Here is a 21,254-nt window from a genome sequence, read left to right on the forward strand (position 1 = left end):
GTGGGACATGGTTTGATATTGATGCAAGTGTACCACCCTGAGTCTAATTCAGGTGTATTTGCTGCATGTCTAGCAGACAAGTAAATCTCTATACAGAATAAATGTAAGGTCGCTCTTACAGTGACAAGCAACATTAACACAAATTAAAAACATTAAGGAAGGCCAACATCCCCTGAATCACAGGTTCCATTCTCAACCTGTCTGCGGGACGAGGACCAGAGGAGCTGCCTCTATCTTGTGGGGCCACCTGAAGACAGTAGTGTACTGAAAAACCAAAGAACACTGCTGAATTACAGGTCACAACTGAATCAGAATGTGCACTCATCTGTGCAATCATCACAACCGGCATTCTAGACAACGGCCTGCCACTTGCCTAGCAAAAGGTGAAGCTCAATTCTGTGGCATGTTTTCATGTGGTGGGTTATTTGTGAAGCACCCTGTAGAACTGGATAGTTTTATCAGTAAAAGATAATTCGTTTTTGAACTCCAGTTGGTACCAGAAGAGATTCTATATTTTTTCTATTGGTGAATACAAAGGGCTGCCTGGTAATAAAAGAAAACATTGGTGTTATACCAATCTTGTTCAAACTGCAATTTGACTTGCAGGTTCGTATAACGCAATCTACACTGTGAAATTGATGCTAACAGAGGGAAAAGGCAGATGACGGTAAAAACCTTCAGACGGTTGAAAAAATTATTAGCAAACATGAAGATAGAAGATGGAAAACTTGATGGATTGGGTTGAAACGCAATCCTTCATGAGATCCTTAAGGTCAGAAATGTAACATGCATGAATGTGATGAATACTGACCCACCCCACAAGTAATCTGTGGTTGTAGACTGGCTAGCTGGAATCTGAAGCATTGATACTGCCTCTGAACCCTGAAGAACTCTTCAATTTACTAATAGCAACCTTGCATTTGCAGAGAGCTTCTAATATAAGCTGCCCATTTCTCTGGTACAGACACAATCCCTTTGGATTGCAACTGAGATTTCATTGCCCCCAGTAAGCTAAGCGCACATTAAAAGCGAGCAGAAGACAGATAAGGTGCTTTGAAATCTCTGAGCTGATCTTTTATAAGATAAAGTTGTGTTAATAATGTAACTTAGCTATTTGAAATGAACACCACCACTGCACTTTATCTTTAACACGACAGCCTATTAAAACTGGGCTGGAATGCTCCAATGCAGGTTCCCATGCTAAAGTCAGGAACTAGTAAGACGTGCAATTGCTGTGTAAATACAACTCTGAACATGTATTTATGATTCTGATTTAATGTTTTGGCAGCCTCGCACTTGTGGCAAGAGTGCTTTATCTTCATTGCACCATATCATATCCACCCTGCTTGTAAGCAATAAGGGTTTCTCTTTTAAGAGACGGCCCAGACTGAATGGCAGGGTGGTTGTTGGGAGACCGCTGTTAGAAAGTTCCTTGAGCACAATCACTGGATAAAAACATTTAGAAATTCAAGTCAAATGATCTGCAAACAATTTCAAAAGGTACAATTTAGCAGAAAGGAAGACGGATACAAACAGAAACCGAAGGTGTTCCTTTAATCCAAATGGTTGAAATTTAAATAGACACATGTGAAATACAAAAAACAAATTGAAACATATTGCTTTAATGTTTCACACCAATCAACAAATGCGTAAAATACTTCTTTTAAAAATAATTAAACTAAACCAGTCCTTGCTTGTATGTAAAATGAGAATATATTGCATACAGTTTAGTAAAAATGTCTCTGAGGCAAAATAAGAAATCCACGCTACAGTACTTGGAATGATCAAAATTAAACACAAACAGAAAATGTATATGATTCCTGTACAGGCAAGGGGGGAGGAGGAGGAGGAGGGCAATCCATTTTTAAAAGAGAAGCAGTCCTTTTTGAAAGGCTGCCACAGATAACCCTAAATATTAACCATAGCCCTAAGAAGAAATGTTTGTACATCGTCAATTCCACAGAGGTGGATGTTCTATTTCAGTAAACGTGGGGGTGCTCTGTGCAGGTGAACTGACACTGCACAGCAGCAGCGGTAGTGAAGGGGTGCGAGTGGCCCCTGGCCCCAGCGCTATGGTATAACTCGGTTCGGTCTCTTTGGGGGAGGGGGTGGCATCAGCTCCGAGTCTGGATCCAGGGGGTGTTTGTCCTCAAGCTGGAAGTGCACACCTATCGATGAATTCCAGCAGGATTGCCTTTGTGACTGGATGCTGAATGCTGTTGCAAACCACTGGAAGAGAAACCAAATGACACATGTTAATAAATGTAATTTACCCATGTCCATCCATTATTAGAAATTAGCCTCCTCAGAAGTGCAGTGCAATACACCTCGTGTTTATACACGGGATGAGCTTGATCACCATTCTAAAGTCGCCCTGTTTCTGTGAGGTTGGTTTCCTGCTCTGTAAATGCTTACCCATGGCTGTTTGTTTCGTAGGCGTTTGGGAAGCTCTTGTCTATTCGCTGGTGCATGAAAACCCAGGTGTTGTTCACAAAGGTGCATTCAATGATTTTGTTGTCATGCTGTTTCAGATCTTTTGACCCCTAACCAAAGGAAAAAACAAACAGTCTTATCATATAATTGTATTTTACAGTTTGTATTCCATGCAGGTTTGTAAACTTATAAAATATAAAACTGGTAACCCATTCACTTTTCTTTTCATGATAAAACAGCCAATAAGAATGCATGGTTTCAGTGCCTTTGATCAGTAATTTTTATCAAGTGTTGTGCATGAAAAACTGAAAATTAAATTCAAGGCCCTTTCTCAAAGGAAAGGGAGAATACTAAAAAATAAAATGGACAATTACACAGAAATGTCCTGATCTTTTAATTAAAGAAAATTGGTCACACTCTTGTGAACAGTGACATACTGTACCCGTGTAAAGATAAAATGAACATGTAATATTGTTTGTCTGAAAAGGCACTCACAGTTGAAAGGTAAAACAGCAATTACTGCAAGCTAAGCGACTACCATTTCTCATCTAGAAAAATATGTTGCAATTATTGTGATGTTTCTGTATGTTGAATAACCAATGAATGTAATCAAATCATCTATTAAGAATATTGTTTTATTAATCAATAAACCATGTAATTCAATTTCATTATCAAAGTAGCATTGTCTGATACATTATAACAAATAAGCAAGTTACCACTATTCCCTGCACCTGCAATGCGAATGCCTATTCTCTGAAAAGTGCTTTCACAACGTGCTGAGCGGACTGCTTTGCAGACCTAAACCAAGGTCCCTTTTTGTATTGGTGTTGACAATATCAATACAACATGTAGTCATTTGTCTACATGACATTGCATGACTTTTTGAATTAATCAGTAATGTGTTAAATACCATAATCTTAGAATATTTAATTGTTGATTACGGTGCATTTGGTTTTCTTCTATCAATATTAAATACATCTCACTTAGACATTTTAAGATTTCAATATTTTGCAAAAGAGTAAAAGCATCCTAGCTTGTATAGTAACCTTCAAGAGGTACAAAGTTCAAGTGTTTTGATTGAAAAGCAGCATGAAAGATCACGAGCAGCTTAAAAACATACACATTTCTAAAAATATAAATCCATACAGAAAAAGAAATTAGCTCAATAAAAAGCATGACTTGAGAGCAATAACCAATTAAATCTTACAAATAGTTCTAACTATTCTCAGCAAGACATCACAGCAGGGTTCTGCTCAACAGTATCTTCCCAGTATGCAAACATTAATAACTGTTGACTGGCTGACTTATTGAGACATTTAAATCAGTGAAACAACTCGTGTCAGTCTGAAGTCAGTCACTAATGTCTGCAAAGACAGGTAGTTGGGGCCCACAAGGATTTCACATTCATCAGCTTGACATAGACGACAGATCACAAACAATATTAATCAAGCAGAGATGTGTAATGAAATACCCCCCCCCCCCCCAAAAAAAAAATGCATTACAAGGATTGAAGAAAGATACCGTTAAGTTATTATCATAACCCTTGTTCTCTGAAATAGAACTGTAACCATTACCTAATGGGATGTATCTCTTCTAGCTCGAATCACCTGAGCACTTACATCAAAGCTGCTCCTTTAAGAGCCCCGTATGCGTTAGACGGCGTTAGAAGGAGGTGGATAGAATGCCTCCAATTCCACTGATTGATATAGAAAAGCAGAAACACTTTACGGAGAAAAGCAGGATTAGTGAGGAGAGTAACCTTAGCTCTGGCCTCCGCAAAAAACAAACAGGCTTTCACCATCGAGAATGCTTGTGTTTCATCTTCCTGCTTGGAAGAGGTAGCAGCAAGCAGTAAAGCTGTCTCTCTGGACAGGAATTTTAGCTCTGCTGAAGGGGCTTGAATGGTGGTCTTATAAGTGCATCCAGCACTATATTGAGCCGCAAGGGTCTGAACCTGTGAGTACCCTTCAAAAGTGTGCTCCTGGGGAGACTGAGTCAATTTAAATATGGCAAGCCTAAATAGCTGCAAGGTAGACCTTAAGTGTGGAGGGAGATTTCCCTTCATCAAACAGGTCCTGCAAGGGGCAAGTCATAGGGTCCAGTGCACACTACTGACACCACATCTGGAACACGCCTCATTTGTAGTTGTACTGGGAGCAGGTAGACGCTGCCCTGGCATGCTGAAGGGTGACAACGACCTTGTCAGATAACATGAAGTGACTGAAATGTCTCCGCTCAGGGGCCAGGCCCCGAGCTGCAGAATGCTTGGGTCTCTATGCCAGAGTGCTCCGCACCTGACTCAGCAGGTCACGATGGGCTGGCAACTCTCACAGCTGACCGTATAGGAGCTATGCCAGTACCGAAAAACAGGTCCTCCTGGGCCACTTCGGAGCTACTAAGAGCACCCGAGCCTGGTCTTATCTGATCTTCTCCAAGTACAGTGTAAGCACTGGGAACACTGGAAAAACATAGGAGCAGAGTCTTGGGCCATCTGTGGGCCAATATGTCTATGCCGACAGGGTGACCACTCTTCATTAACGAATACCAGTGTTGACAATGGGTGGCCACACCCAAACTTCTCCCAGATGAGGTTTACAACCTCTGAGTGAAGTGCCATACCGAACTGTGGGGGCCACCTCTCGAAAGAAGGTTCGCCGCCCAGTTCCTCACCCCTGGCACATGAATTGTTGTTACTAAAAACAGGTATTCATGTGCCCACAGCAAAAGCTGCTGGGCAACACGAGAGACCCCGTGGTGGTTGATCTAAGCAACCACTGTGGTGTTGTCTGTGTGTATCAGCACATGTCTCCCTTGTATCTCTGGAAAAAAATTGTTGCAGGGCCAGATGAACTGCATGCAACTCCAAAACATTGTTGTAAAGACCAATCCTCCCACGGGGGGTTCCCACACTCCTAAGCTGTTCCACACAGCGCCCTGAACTACCTTGGGAGCATCTGTAGCCACCACTTCTCTCCTCATGACACTGCCCAGAGCTGTGCCCAAGCACAGATGAGCTGGTTGAGGCTTACGCTAAGATAGACAGCCCTTTGAAAGGGTGTTAACCGGCTTTTCACCGTGATACCCAACCGTTGGAGGTGGTTGGTGACCAGTCCCATGGGGGTAGTAGCTTTGTCAAAAGGGACTGCTGCTGGTTCATAGCTTCAAAAAGCTTCTCCATTTGCCCTGCAACCAGAATGTACCAGAATGCCTTCCACGGTGGCTACTGTTCGTCTTCCTTGGAGGAGGAGAGGGGGAGCTTTCCAAGCCAGAGGAAGATTTAGAGGAGTGAGGACTCTAGACCTGCTCCTACCTCTAGCAGCTCATTTCCTAGCTCCAGGTGTACCAAGGAGTGGGAACCCTGTTGACCACACTGCAGGAGATGAAAGGGGAGAGTCATGCTGCGCTGGCATCAAAGATACACATAGGTCCCTGGAACAGCGGGCTAGCCTGCTTTCCAGTGTCCTTTTAGAAAAATTAGTCTTTAACTGCTCCCTCTTCATGCTTCCTTCCCAGGCAGTGGATGCACCTGTTGTGCTTATCCTCTGCTGGAATGTTTTTCATGCAGCCAGCACTAGGGTGAAACCCAGTTATGAAAAAACAGTTCAGCTGTGCAATGAATGTGCACAAGAACAGACAGTAAGCTGGCTGGTGCTGAAAGCTGTTTTGTATGGTGTACACAAGAATGGAGCACTTGTAATGGTCTTGGTGTTAAAACGGACAAAACCTGGTCACTGGTACCAATTTTGGTATGAGCAATCAGGTAACTGGTACCAAACCTGGTATCGACCGGGCCACTGTAGAGGCACTGGTACCAACAGGTCACTGGTACAGGCTCTGGTACCGACCAGGTTATGGGATCTGGTACAGAGTAAACCTAGACTGTAAACTTCCAGAATGTAAGCAGCTGGCACGTTTGTCTTACTATTTGTAGCATAACTTGTTATTAAGGAACTGAATGAAGGCATCAAGTATTCAGTACTATCTGGGAGGCAACAGGAAAACAACAGAGCAACATTAATGTGCTGCCCTGTTCTGCATTTTCACTTTTGCTACATGATTTAACTGCACAATGCTTTGATTTTACAGCACATTAAGGGTAATAATTCAGTATAATCATTAATAATTTAATACATTTTCTGTCATATAAAAAACACACTGCTCTTTTTATCACTGAGCAATGTAATTGCTTTTACACCACAAACACCTGGTTCAGAATATGCCAACCTGTGGCTAATGTGAAAAAGTAGCTTGTTGTTTCGGTTTTAAAATCCCAAACGAGAACTGAATCAGTGCACTAAGGACAATCTAAAAGCAGGTCAGAGTTAGGGGAGATGAAGGCGCTTCTATTGACTGTGGCTAGCTTTTATTTTAATTGAATGCAAAACAACATTTCAAGCTCTAGTACTTAAACATTTTGTGGTTGCCACAAAGTTTTAAAAAGTACTGCGATTCATGTTAAATGCCAATAAAAGACTGGTAAAAAACAAAAATCAATATTCTACATGCAAGCTACAGTGTGAGGTGGGAATTAAATGTTCCAACAGACAACCTCTAAGACTGTGTTATTGTACTGCTATGAGAAGGCGCTCTGGGGTCAGGGAATCAGACTGTGTTATTGTACTGCTATGAGAAGGCACTCTGGGGTCAGTGAATCAGACTGTGTTATTGTACTGCTATGAGAAGGCACTCTGGGGTCAGTGAATCAGACTGTGTTACTGTACTGCTATGAGAAGGCACTCTGGGGTCAGTGAATCAGACTGTGTTATTGTACTGCTATGAGAAGGCACTCTGGTGTCAGTGAATCAGACTGTGTTGCTGTACTGCTATGAGAAGGCACTCTGGGGTCAGTGAATCAGACTGTGTTATTGTACTGCTATGAGAAGGCACTCTGGGGTCAGTGAATCAATGTTACTGTACTGCCATGAAAGGACACTCTGGGGTCAGTGAATCAGACTGTGTTATTGTACTGCTATGAGAAGGCACTCTGGGGTCAGTGAATCAATGTTACTGTACTGCCATGAAAGGACACTCTGGGGTCAGTGAATCAGACTGTGTTATTGTACTGCTATGAGAAGGCGCTCTGGGGTCAGTGAATCAGACTGTGTTATTGTACTGCTATGAGAAGGCACTCTGGGGTCAGTGAATCAGACTGTGTTACTGTATTGCTATGAGAAGGCACTCTGGGGTCAGTGAATCAGACTGTGTTATTGTACTGCTATGAGAAGGCACTCTGGGGTCAGTGAATCAGACTGTGTTACTGTATTGCTATGAGAAGGCACTCTGGGGTCAGTGAATCAGACTGTGATATTGTACTGCAATGAAAGGGCGCTCTGGGGTCAGTGAATCAATGTTACTGCACTGCTATGAAAGGACACTCTGGGGTCAGTGAATCAGACTGTGTTATTGTACTGCTATGAGAAGTCATTCTGGGGTTAGTGAATCAGACTGTGTTATTGTACTGCTATGAGAAGTCATTCTGGGGTTAGTGAATCAGACTGTGTTATTGTACTGCTATGAGAAGTCATTCTGGGGTCAGTGAATCAGACTGTGTTATTGTACTGCTATGAGAAGGCACTCTGGGGTCAGTGAATCAGACTGTGTTACTGTACTGCAATGAGAAGGCACTCTGGGGTCAGTGAATCAGACTGTGTTATTGTACTGCAATGAGAAGGCACTCTGGGGTCAGTGAATCAATGTTACTGCACTGCTATGAGAAGTCATTCTGGGGTCAGTGAATCAGACTGTGTTATTGTACTGCTATGAGAAGTCATTCTGGGGTTAGTGAATCAATGTTACTGTACTGCCATGAAAGGACACTCTGGGGTCAGTGAATCAGACTGTGTTATTGTACTGCTATGAGAAGGCGCTCTGGGGTCAGTGAATCAGACTGTGTTATTGTACTGCTATGAGAAGGCACTCTGGGGTCAGTGAATCAGACTGTGTTACTGTATTGCTATGAGAAGGCACTCTGGGGTCAGTGAATCAGACTGTGTTATTGTACTGCAATGAGAGGGCGCTCTGGGGTCAGTGAATCAATGTTACTGCACTGCTATGAAAGGACACTCTGGGGTCAGTGAATCAGACTGTGTTATTGTACTGCTATGAGAAGTCATTCTTGGGTTAGTGAATCAGACTGTGTTATTGTACTGCTATGAGAAGTCATTCTGGGGTCAGTGAATCAGACTGTGTTATTGTACTGCTATGAGAAGGCACTCTGGGGTCAGTGAATCAGACTGTGTTATTGTACTGCAATGAGAAGGCACTCTGGGGTCAGTGAATCAATGTTACTGCACTGCTATGAGAAGTCATTCTGGGGTCAGTGAATCAGACTGTGTTATTGTACTGCTATGAGAAGGCACTCTGGGGTCAGTGAATCAGACTGTGTTACTGTACTGCAATGAGAAGGCACTCTGGGGTCAGTGAATCAGACTGTTATTGTACTGCAATGAGAAGGCACTCTGGGGTCAGTGAATCAGACTGTGTTATTGTACTGCAATGAGAGGGCGCTCTGGGGTCAGTGAATCAGACTGTGTTATTGTACTGCTATGAGAAGGCACTCTGGGGTCAGTGAATCAGACTGTGTTATTGTACTGCTATGAGAAGTCATTCTGGGGTCAGTGAATCAGACTGTGTTATTGTACTGCTATGAGAAGTCATTCTGGGGTCAGTGAATCAATTTGTTACTGTACTGCTATGAGAAGGCAATTACAGATACTGATAACCATTTGGTCCAATTGGCTTTTCTCTTACCGTGCACCGCTGGGTTTCAAAATATCTTTTAACATGGGCAAACTTTTTAAATAAGAATTGTCCCGAAGCCGCTGCCTGTCTTCTTCAATTGCTTCCATGTGTATTAGCACTAATGTGACTGGCTGTACGTGGCCGCACCAGATGGACGTATAATATTCCATCTACAAATATCAGGTATTCTGTCTGTTTGTTACCCTTGAGTCACTGACTGACTGAACAAACTACTTAAAATCCCAATAGCGAGTGTGCAAGTACTGTACTGTGCTGGACGCTACCCCTGCTTGTAGAAAAGAAAGCCACTGGAGAACTTTAAGAATGGTAGCTCACGATTCACGATTAAGAGCTGCACCTGCAATTTGTGGTCTATCTGCTGAAATGAAAACTCTTCCTTTCCCAGGCTGCAATTACACCAATGTACTTCAATGCATTCATTTATTGCTAGAGAAAAAGGGTTAACTTGAATGATAAACATCCTTTCACTGCTGTTTAGAGATAAAGCCATTAAAGAGGTGCATTATTAATGTAAGGACTTTAATGTCCTTACAAAAAAGAAAAATCAATATCAAAATACTTCATGAATTCTTAATTTAAGAACACAGGGAAATGATGGGAAACAGTAGACTGAACTGTCATGGTTACACAGTTATTTGACTTATATTAGTTCACCTAGCATGCACGACAGTATGTTGTCACTTTTCCAATGCCACAGTAAAAGGGTCTTCAAACTGGACTGTGCAAAACGATTCCGGCAGGCTTCTGTGTAACAGTGACTTGATGGATTTGGTTCCAAATTAAGATTTCTTTCCTTAAAGACATTATAAAGGACACGTTGTTCTTTTGTGTTTATTTTCATTAAATGCTGATGTTTATAAGATGAAAGTCTGCTTCTATTCATCCAAAGACGCTCACACCCTTCTGTGGCTAGTGCGGAACAGCTCAGTAATGTAAAAAAAACATGATAAAGAGAATAATATTCAAAAGAAATGCTGCAAGGGCAATGTAAGATTAATAATATAATAAATAAACAAATAAAAAGTATATTTAAAAAAAAAAAGATTTTGGAATTTGAAAAGGTGTTTTTTTTGTGTTTTTTTTTTTATTTTTGTGGCGGTCATTTTCAGTATACAACCCATCTGTGCTGAATACTAAGAGGTCTTCTCTAAAAAAAAACAACCACCCACTTGAAACTGCATTACCTGACTGGAATAAAAAACAATATAAAGCATTTAAAAAGGAAAGATGAGGCATAGGATCTATTGATTTTGGTTTCTAACACACTCGATTATGAACATCTTACTAGCAGATTTTGAACCTGAAGGTTGTTTTATGTCTCTATACCGTGCCATTTCTCTCAAGCTCGATATTTAAATTTCTTTTTAAAGGTACAGTTCTGAATTTCAATTATTTTTCACAATAATTTTCCCTGGTGGAATCGCCGGTGAGCTTTTCTTGTGGAGGCATATTGGCCAGTTCATAAGCAGGCTTAACTGTGCCTGTCAGCCACTTAGACAGACGCTGCTTAGACAGAGCCTGTCCCTGGGATTCAGCCCTGTAACAGACAAATAATTGCTCTGACTGCCTCCAGCTTTTAGTCCTGTCAACATAATATGCTAAGGAGCTGGTGCTCCCTGTCAGATTGGAAAGGTGGGGGATGGAAAGCCTTCAATTCCACTGACTGGTTAACATGAAAGCTGAGATGGTAATCGGCAAAAAAGCCGGGTTAGTACGAAGGGTAACCTTCGTTCTGGCCTCTGAAAAAATTAGACAGGCTTTCGATACTGAGAATGCTTTCATTTCACTCACCCGCTTAGCAGAGGTAACTGCAAGCAAGATCGATGAGTGCACGGGCTCAAATGGAAGTTTCATCAGTACTTTAAGCACTACATTTAACCTCCAAAGAGGAACGACATCCTTCACCAGTGGCCTAAGCCACCAGCTGCCTTTCAAAAATTGCCCTGCCAGGAAATGAGCTTCTGGGGAGACTGAATCTATTTTTACATGGCACACCGAGATGGCTGCCAGATAGATCTTTACAGTAGAGGGGGATTTCCTCTCATCAAAAAGGTCCTGTAAAAATTGCAATATAACTGCCATAGAGCATGTGGGTTCAAACCCTTGAGACATGCACCACCCCTGAAACACGCCTCACTTGTACCCATATTGGGAAAGGGTAGAGGCTGCCAGGGTGTCACAAAGTGCCCTGCACCTGAATGAGCAGGTCGCTGCGCATCGGCAGTTCACACGGCTGGTCGCTCAGGAGCTGCATCAAGAAGGAGAACCAAACTCTCTTGGGCCAGTATGGGGCTATTAAGAGCACCCTGGCCCAGTCCTGCCTGACCTTCTCAAGAAACAGTGGGAGTGGTGGAAAAGCATAGAGGAGATGTGCTGGCCACAGGTGTGCCAGTGCATCTACTCCCAGAGGCCCTCCGTCTCCTTTTACGGAGAACCACAGGGGGCAGCGTACTGACTCCTGAAAGGCAAATAGGTGTTCCTCTGCTCTCCCAAATAAGGGTCACAACCTCAGGATGGAGCCTCCATTCTGCTCTGCTGGGGACCCCTCTCAAGAGGTCAGTAGCCCAATTGATCACCCCAGGCAGGTGAACTGCCCAGAGTGAGAGCAGTGTCCACAGCAGAAGCTTGGGTGACCGCAAACCACCTTGGTGGTTGACACAGGACACCACAGACTCATTGTCCGTACGAACAACCACTTGTCCCCCGGACCTGCTCCAAAAGGTTCTGCAAGGACAGGCACAGTACCTGCAGCTCTAAAACATTTATATGGTGACCCTTCCATGGTGGAATGAGTCCAGGCGCACCCCTAGATAGGTAACTATCTGGGTGAGCACTAACTGGCTCTTTACATAATTCACCTTCAGGCCCAGTCGAAGTAGATGGTTGGTGACAAGCTCTGTGTGCTCATGTGCCTGTGCTGGAGACTCTGGGTCAGTATAGGCTCCATGCATTTTGTAAATACGCGTGGAGCTAGGGAGAGGCCTAACGGCAGACCACAGAACTGGCATACTGTTCCCAGAAAGGCAAACCTTGTTTATTTCCTGTGTGCTGGTTTTATGGGGATGTGAAAATAGGAGCCCTTTTGGTCCACCATGGTGAACCAGTCGCCTGGCCTGATGGACTGCAACAGCCGCTGCGACGTCAGCATCTTGAACCGTCTCCCACTCAGATACAGGTTCATCTGCCTGAGAGTGGTATACTGTGCAAATTGCCCGCTTTTACAGCATAGCTTCTACCTCCGGAGCTACCTGAGTGGCAGCTTGTGGGTCCGTGACAGTAGTTATTGTCACACCCGAAAAGGAAGGAGGGTCGTGTTGGAATTGCAGAGAGTAACCAGTATGAACAGTATTGAGCACTGGTTCCAGCAGTCATCCACCACCAGGCCAAAAGTGTGACCTGGAGTGACTGGGGTATCCAACTGTGCTGTTTTGTCTCCATCAAGCAAACATGCTTGGGAGAGCCAAAGCTGTCTTCGAGCAGCTACCAGTGCTGCCAGATTTCTGGCTATCGCCTGTCCACTAAGCTTATACAGTTGGAGAAGGTTCCTGGACACCAAGCGTAGCTTGTCCACCTGTTGAGACGAGGACTTTTGGGTCTCAGCAATGGACCCAAGAAGGTATTCCTGGTAAGCCATGAGGATAATAATAATAATAATAATAATCTTTATTTTTATATAGCACCTTTCATAGTGGACCACCATCACAAAGTGCTTCACAAGATGCAAAACTAGGATGTGTGAACTATGCATCAGTTGCAGAGTCACTTACAACAACGTCTCACCCGAAAAACGGAGCACAAGGAGGTTAAGTGACTTGCTGGGGTCATACAACGAGTCAGTGGCTGCGCTGAGATTTGAATCGGGGACCTGCTGGTTACAAGCCCGTTTCTTTAACCACTGAACCACAAAGCCTTCCTGTTGTAGCTTCCCAGGCATGCTTTAAAAACACCAGCAGCATACACTTTATTAAGCATTACCTCTCTCACCCTGGACTGTTTGTTTACGCACACCGCATCCTTGGACAGAAAGGTGCTCCTACTGGCAGAAAATGGGTCAGGCCCAGTTCTGGGTGAACCGGAGGGGCAGCAGAAGCAACAGTAGGCTCATCGTAAATAGTGTGCATCTCTTCCTTTGTCACAAGCCAGGGTATCTCCAGGACTGCAGTAGCCAGCTGCATCAGAGGTATAAGCTCTGAAGATAAGGAGAGCTGTGCCATAGGAATGCTGTCCGATACCGCATCATAAGATGGGAAACTGCATCTTGATCATCAGCCTCCTCATAGGCGATGACAGACAGCATATTGCGCTCCAGGTCACAAACCTCTGCCTGCAAAGGTGCAGGTGGGGCTGGAGGAAGGGAAACCGGTGGTATCAGTGGGGCTGAACGCTCTTGCCGTAGTTCAGCAAGGACAGCCTGCTGGAGTGACATGGCTTCCCATATCTTATTCAAATGTCTCCTGTCTGCCAAACATGAGCGCCCAGCTTTCTTCCTTTTCCACTTGGGAGGAGGGGAAGGAGATGGAGAACTGTAGGAAGACGCCGAGGAGAAAGACAAGGAGCACAGCTTCTCGACTGGACTCCTTCAAAGGCAATTCCTACCCTCCCTTGACACAGAGCCATGGGAGGAGGGTTCCGCCTCACTGACAGAGTGTGGCAATGTCGAGCAGGTGTGAGGGAGCGTTCCCTTGAATGACGGGCCACTTCACTCTCAAGTGTACATTTGGAGAAGAGGGCACAGAAATCACATGAAGTGGAATCTGCCAGGACTCTTTGAGCACGCTCAGGGCCCAGGCAGACAGTGCACTTACTGTGCCCGTCCTTTGCAGGCAGCTTGGCCTTGCAGGAAACACATGCATGGAATCCAGGCATGGTAGTGGTGCAGTGTACTTAGTAGTAGTGTCAGAGCACAGTAGTACTGCACTCAGTACACTCGGTACTGACCCAGTACACTCGATACCTACACAGTGTACGCAGTACTGACCCAGTACACTCGATACCTACACAGTGTACGCGGTACTGACCCAATACACTCGATACCTACACAGTGTACGCAGTACTGACCCATTACACTCGATACCTACACAGTGCACTCGGTACCGACCCAGTACACTCGGTACCTACACAGTGTACACGGTACTGATCCAGTACACTCGTACCTACACAGTGTACACAGTACTGGCCCAGTACTCTCGGTACCTACACAGTGTATGCGATACTGACCCAGTACACTCGATACTGACCCAGTACACGTGATACCAACCCAGTACACTCGGTACCTATACAGTGCACTCGATACCGACCCAGTACACTCGATACCTACACAGTGTACTCGCAAATGACCCAGTACACTCGGTACTGACCCAGTACACTCGGTCCCTACACAGTGTACTCAGTACTGACCCAATACACTCGGTACCAACCCAGTACACTCGGTACCAACACAGTACACCAGGTACCAACACAGTGTACTAGGTACCGACACGTCACTCAAGTAAAAGGGAGAGAAGCCTTGATACACAATAGCCATTCATCATTTTGACTTTGGGAGCTTCTTTAACTTGGTATAAAAAAAGCACAGAAAAAACTAAGAAAGCTGTCAATGTTTCAGAACACACATCCTACAAAGCTTGGGGTCAGAGTGAAAGACCCCCAACATCATCAAGGTCAGGGCAAAACAAACACAATAATAACCAGCATGCACTTCTGTCGCTTCAGAATGACATCGCTGTATAGCTATGGCTAAAAGTTTTGCATCATCTCATAAAACTAACACATTTTTCTTCATAAAGTTGAATGAAACCTGCTAAAAAAGTTATTTAATTAGATACCAATTTATACTTAAGAGAAAACTGACATTGAAAAATGTGACATTTCAAAATCCAACATGAAATACTGTACTACTATTATGGCTGCCGGTGGACTATTTGCAATATCATTTTGTAGTTTCTTTGGCTACATATTGTTAATTAAAAATATATTATGTTCATATAGTTTTTAAATTACAATCTCAATCCTACAATTCCAGATGATGCAAAACGTTTGGGCCATAACTGTATACAATTACAGATACAAATCTTGTAAACTGTAAACTCTTGTAAAAAGTCACAGTTCAAGCAATACAAGTAATAGTGGAAACAAATAATAATTCCACCCGTAAGACCGCAATGAGCTGAACTGAGCCAGAATGCAAATCCCCTATCGCCTGTGCAAACAGGGGCGATGAAGCTGCAAATCCCCTATCACCTGTGCAAACTGGGGCGATGAAGCTGCAAATCCCCTATCACCTGTGCAAACAGGAGCGATAAGCTGCAAATCCCCTATCACCTGTGCAAACAAACAGGGGCGATGAAGCTACAAATCCCCTATCACCTGTTTAAACAGGGGCGATGAAGCTGCAAATCCCCTATCGCCTGTGCAAACAGGGGCGATGAAGCTGAAAATCCCCTATCGCCTGTGCAAACAGGAGCGATGAAGCTGCAAATCCCCTATCGCCTGTGCAAACAGGAGCGATGAAGCTGCAAATCCCCTATCGCCTGTGCAAACAAACAGGAGCGATGAAGCTGCAAATCCCCTATCGCCTGTGCAAACAGGGGCGATGAAGCTGCAAATCCCCTATCGCCTGTGCAAACAAGGGCGATGAAGCTGCAAATCCCCTATCACCTGTGCAAACAGGGGCGATGAAGCTGCAAATCCCCATGACCTGTGCAAACAGGGGCGATGAAGCTGCAAATCCCCTATCACCTGTGCAAACAAACGGGTGATGAAGCTGCAAATCCCCTATTGCCTGTGCAAACAGGGGCGATGAAGCTGCAAATCCCCTATCGCCTGTGCAAACATGGGCGATGAAGCTGCAAATCCCCTATCACCTGTGCAAACAGGGGCGATGAAGCTGCAAATCCCCATGACCTGTGCAAACAGGGGCGATGAAGCTGCAAATCCCCTATCACCTGTGCAAACTGGGGCGATGAAGCTGCAAATCTCCTATCACCTGTGCAAACAAACGGGTGATGAAGCTGCAAATCCCCTATTGCCTGTGCAAACAGGGGCGATGAAGCTGCAAATCCCCTATCGCCTGTGCAAACAGGGGCGATGAAGCCTATAAATGTCATACAAAGTGAGATGTTTATTAAATTCATGGCATATGCTGGCCTTCATTTTAATTTCCATGTTAATTAAAAGTAGATAACTGACACACTGAATAACGGTGCACAGTCAGTGAATTATTTACATGTACCTGTACCTTGCTCACTGGCAGTCCTAGTAGAGATATGATAAAAACATTTTAAAACTAAATTCCATCATTATTAGGAGCTATGAACAAGGGAAACCTATTTTCCACTTAGAACTATTTTGCACAAAACAGAGCCATAAAAATATATTGCTATGAACAGCATGTAATGAGTCTGGAAACCTGATTTATGAAAGGGAGGACAACGAAATTAAATGTTCTTATCTCTTTGTGCTCTCCTTGTCAAATATGTTGAAATACATCTGTAAGATGAAAAACACTCCAATAAAATGCACCTGTAACTCGATCTAGGGTTGAAGCAGGTATGAAAATCAGGGCTTGCTCTTCCATTTCTCTTGAATTCCCATTAGTGGGTAGGATTGAATTTGCATGTATGAAGAATGCAGTGAGATTGGGAGAAGCTGAGGTTACCTGGATCACTGTTTGTTGCCGGTCCTATTAAAATGCTCAGTGCTTAGCCAGGGCTCTACACTAGCTTTTTTTTCTAGGTTGCCCGGAGTGACATCTAGGTTACCCGGAAAAAATAAATACAAAAACATTGCTCTTTTCTTAAAGCGTATTATTTATTTACCAAGCAGTCACCCTTATCCAGGCCAACAAACACTCAACATTTCATTGTGATATACAGCATCACTTTCAGTCACACTTTCATATAGTCTGGCCGATGAGCCCTCTCCCCTTCTCTCCACCATCTCTTCCACTTAACCTGGAATTTGTGTTGCTGTTTCTCCTCATGAAATCGCAGCATCCTCTTTACCGGCAGCCTGTGGCACAGCAGAGACTGATGATGATGTCGAGGGGATACGGTCCTCTTGTTGATCGCCGCTTTCCTTTGTTTTTTTGGAAGGGGTGAATCCACATTGAAAAAGCCTCTTCTGACTCATTTTTTTTACATACTCAGTTATACTGGGGCGAACCAGACAGTTTATACAGATAACGGTGAGAAAGTTGTGTTTCTGTCAACGTCAAGCACGTCTAGTCGAATCAGATGATCAGATTGTCCATGTGGGGAGCGAGAGAGGAGCAGTAGAAGTCAGTTTAAGTTCTGTTTTTATATTTAGACAGGTTTTGATCTGATAATGAACAAAATTGTGGTTGCCCAGCTCGGGCAAACTAATTCTCTCTGGCTCCACTTTCAAGTTGCCCAAGGCTGAATTTTGGTTGCCCCGGGGAACCTGGTTTAGGGATGTTAGATGATTAAATGTTTTACAAATAGTCCTCAGTTCCCAAGGGTTTCTCAACAGCACTGCAATCTCTTGTTTACTGTGAATACAGTTATGTTTTCAGGGAGTCTTTTAACAGTCAGTGTGCAGTGACAGTATGTCAGTATAAATTATGATAGGGAAGATTGGGTTATGGAACAGGGTTAACAGTTTCAGAAGCAGAGGAGAAGAGTTCTGTAGAATACAGGGAGAAAATAACAAATTAGCAGAAGTAGCCAGGGAGACAGTGTCTGACTAATTACGCAACGTTTAAATTGCATTAAGTGTTACAGCGCTGCTCCCATAGGTAAATAGTTGATTTACTCAGTGGTAATAGTAGATGTTGCTATATTCATCTTCTAAGCTGTACCACGCCCTACAATGGCAGGTGTATGAAGGGTTAAAAAGTCCAGCAGTGCTGTCCTTTAATTTCTCTTCCACGAGTGATGCTGAAATCGGAGCTAAAGCACACCCAGGCATGTCAATATCCAGGTCTAGTTTAATCAGCCCTGAAGTGCACACAGTGTACACTTAACAGGCTTACCTTCACCTGAGCAAAATGTCTTTCATAGCTGCCAACATACAGCAGTCCTACAGTCTGTGTCAGCAACCTGCAAACAGAAAGAATTAGAGTCACAGGTTAGCTTTCACTAGCTGGTTGACTGCACCTATATTCTATAGCATTGAATTATATAGACTATAGAATCTACATAATTAAACACACCCAGAGAGGGACAATACATTGTAATGAAATCAGCATCTCAGCCTCCTGAACTGACTGGAAAGGCAAGAGCTGCAAGTACACTGTTTAAAGGTCTTAACATTCAACGATAGAGCAAGCTCAGGAGTGCAGAAGCAAGTACCTGTGTTTTGTGGATGTTAGCATTATAAAAACTCATTAGCCTCTATAATATAAGGATTAATACAGCTATTACACAGGTGTTAACCAAAGCATTAAAACACCTTTTGTTATTTATTTGTTAACATGCTGGCCTTTCTTTTTAAAACTAAAATATCATTCTGGATTTGAAACCCTTGGTTAGCACTAATTTATGACGATACACTATAAAAAAAAAAACCTCTAGCAGTTTAGAAAATGTCTCTGTATTCTTGAATGTGATTATAGCATCCAAAACACAGATAGCTAGTTGTCCTTTGTAGATGTTTTCAGAGTGAAACAAAACAAACCAAAAAAGTACAGTTTTTTTTTTTTAAAACCGTGAACCTATTTTAAAACTCATTGAAACAAATAATCCTGAACAGAGAAAAGCCGTTCCGGCACTCTGTAATTTACTGATGTGATCTCACACAGGAGGCAAGCGGATGATTTCAGTAAAACCCAGCAAGTTGGATGTTGGCTGGTCCACAAACACACAGCTTCTGACGTTTTAATTACAGAGGGTTGTTCCAAACCAGGGGACAAATGCTTAGGCATGCCATGATTTGTCATATAATAAAATCCCTTTTCATCACAGAGGACAACTTGGAGGAGTATTGATTATGAGATTCCCAGTGCATGTGTCTGACAGGAAAACAAAACATTCAAGGGTTGTTTTCATTTATTTATTTTAAATACCGGAATTCTGTTTTTGTATAAAAACAACATGCAAGACATCTTGCTTTCTCCCAGAAAAAAAAAAATCCACCCAGAAATAGTTTCAAGCTCAACCTCTCAGCAGAAATCATCACAAAAATGACTCCATTCAAATTTCTGTTAAAATCTGTCACAACTTAGGATATGGGCAAACAACCTAACACTTATGACTTCTACTTCAAAATGGAATAATTATAACTTATTGTAACAAAGTGCCCGCCCCTGTGTATATTATCTGTTATGTGTTGCGTGTGGTGTGTTTAAATGTTGGTGTATAGACATTGGTACACGGGATATAAACGGGTCTGTGTAACACGAGTGTTTAAAAATGTATATGTGTATTTAGGCACGAGGATTGCACAGCACTTCACGTGCAAGTAAAATGTAGTAATATGTGAGCACGGGGAATTGCACTTTATTAATTCATGTGCTGGGATTCAAGTGAATAATTAATTGGTAATTGAATCCCAGCACAATAGTATATATAGATGCACGTTGTCACATACTGGGGGTTGGGTGTTCGGTGAGCGGAGAACGGGATTGGAGACGGAGGAAATAAGCAGTAGTAGTAGTAATAATAAGAGGAGAAAGTATCCGCTCACCGTGTTTGTCAGTGTCTGTCCGTGCACCGTTTTGTTAAGTTTAGTCTGTTTTTGTTTGTCTATTTATTTTGGCGTAGAGTGCCGTGTCCTGTGTTTTTCGTGTTTGTTAAACCTTTTATTTTGTATTAAACCGGCGCCAACAGGCGTCTTCATCATTTAATTTCATCCGTCCTGTGTTTTGTGTATTTCATTACTTTTCCTGGCTCTGACGCCGCCCACTTCGGCAGTCTCTGTGACACTTATAAATTGAAAAGAAAATAATTATATGAAATATATATATATATATATATATATATATATATATATATATATATATATATTATACATTATTTCTATACCACAATACTTATTTTTTGGTTTAGCACCCCAAAAGTTTCAAAATGATCTACCTGTATGCATTCATAATTTTTTGTAAAATTTTGAATCTCCAATTATTTTTTCTCATTTTCTCCCCAATGTGGAAAGCCCAATTATGTTTTTATTTCAACCCGGCTCACCGTTGCCACCCCCGCGTTGACTCGGAAGAGACGAAAACAGACAAACAAGTCCTCTGAAACGCGTGCCATTAGCTGTCCGCTTCTTTTCACTCTGCAGGCCCACCTTGCGGCTACCTCAGAGCTACAGCGTCGGAGTACCACGCAGCTCCGGTCAACTCACAGGCAGGCCTGTAGGTGCCCGTCCATTCTACAAGGGTCACTGGTGTGCTGTGAGCTGAGGGCACCCTGGCCGACCTTAGTCTTCTCCACCCAGGTTGGCGCTCGGCCAATTGTGCGCCTCCCCCTGGAACTCCTGTCTACAGCCTGCAGTGCAATAAGCTGAACCAGCAATCTGCAGGCTATAGGGCATATCCTGCACTCCACGCGGACTGCTTTACCGGATGCGAGCCCATGCATGCATGATTTTGATAGAGCGTATTTACACTCTGATATTGGGGTGGGCGAAGCAGGCATCTGGCGATTCTCCCTTTATGGAGAGTGCTGCTCACTGCTACTCATGGACTTTGCAGTTGTCAATTTGTTGTATAATTGAATATTAATCAGCGAAGCACAATCTGCATTTTTTAGACATACAAATGCTTCGGTAAACATAAATAATAACCTCAATATAAAACAAACTTTGACAGTTTGTTTTATTTATTAGGTGTTGCTACATTTTAGTAACAGCAATAGTGTTTGATAGAGTACATCCAGATTATTCTGTGTATTGAAATTAATACATTTCTTACTTGCAAAGAAAAAACAAAGGAAGAAAATAGTCGACAGAAAGAAAATAATTTTTATGTTGGCTTTAATAAAAAGTTTATCATTGTCAGTTATTATAGTTTTATATTACGTTTAACGTTTTTAATGTTGTAAACATTTTAAATGGCACACATAATTGTGTTGAGATGGGAAGTAAATGGTAACATGATCCAT

The 21,254-nt window shown here is 42.9% G+C and overlaps 1 long non-coding RNA gene across 3 annotated transcripts in view; it reads right to left on the reverse strand.

Annotated features, from left to right (window-relative positions):
• Window positions 1–1,589: 1,589 nt before the first annotated feature.
• LOC121315443 overlaps window positions 1,590–21,254 on the reverse strand; it is a 121,275-nt gene continuing 101,610 nt past the window's right edge. For 2 of the 3 annotated variants that reach the window (XR_005950267.1, XR_005950269.1), the window contains 3 exons: window positions 18,188–18,254; window positions 2,416–2,543; window positions 1,590–2,229 (listed from right to left, as the gene is read on the reverse strand). This is a non-coding gene — a long non-coding RNA (uncharacterized LOC121315443). The remainder of the gene's footprint in view (window positions 2,230–2,415; window positions 2,544–18,187; window positions 18,255–21,254) is intronic. The other variant, XR_005950268.1, reaches the window with a different exon arrangement.

The sequence above is a fragment of the Polyodon spathula genome, chromosome 5 (genome assembly GCF_017654505.1).
Source record: "Polyodon spathula isolate WHYD16114869_AA chromosome 5, ASM1765450v1, whole genome shotgun sequence".
Classification (NCBI taxonomy): domain Eukaryota; kingdom Metazoa; phylum Chordata; class Actinopteri; order Acipenseriformes; family Polyodontidae; genus Polyodon; species Polyodon spathula.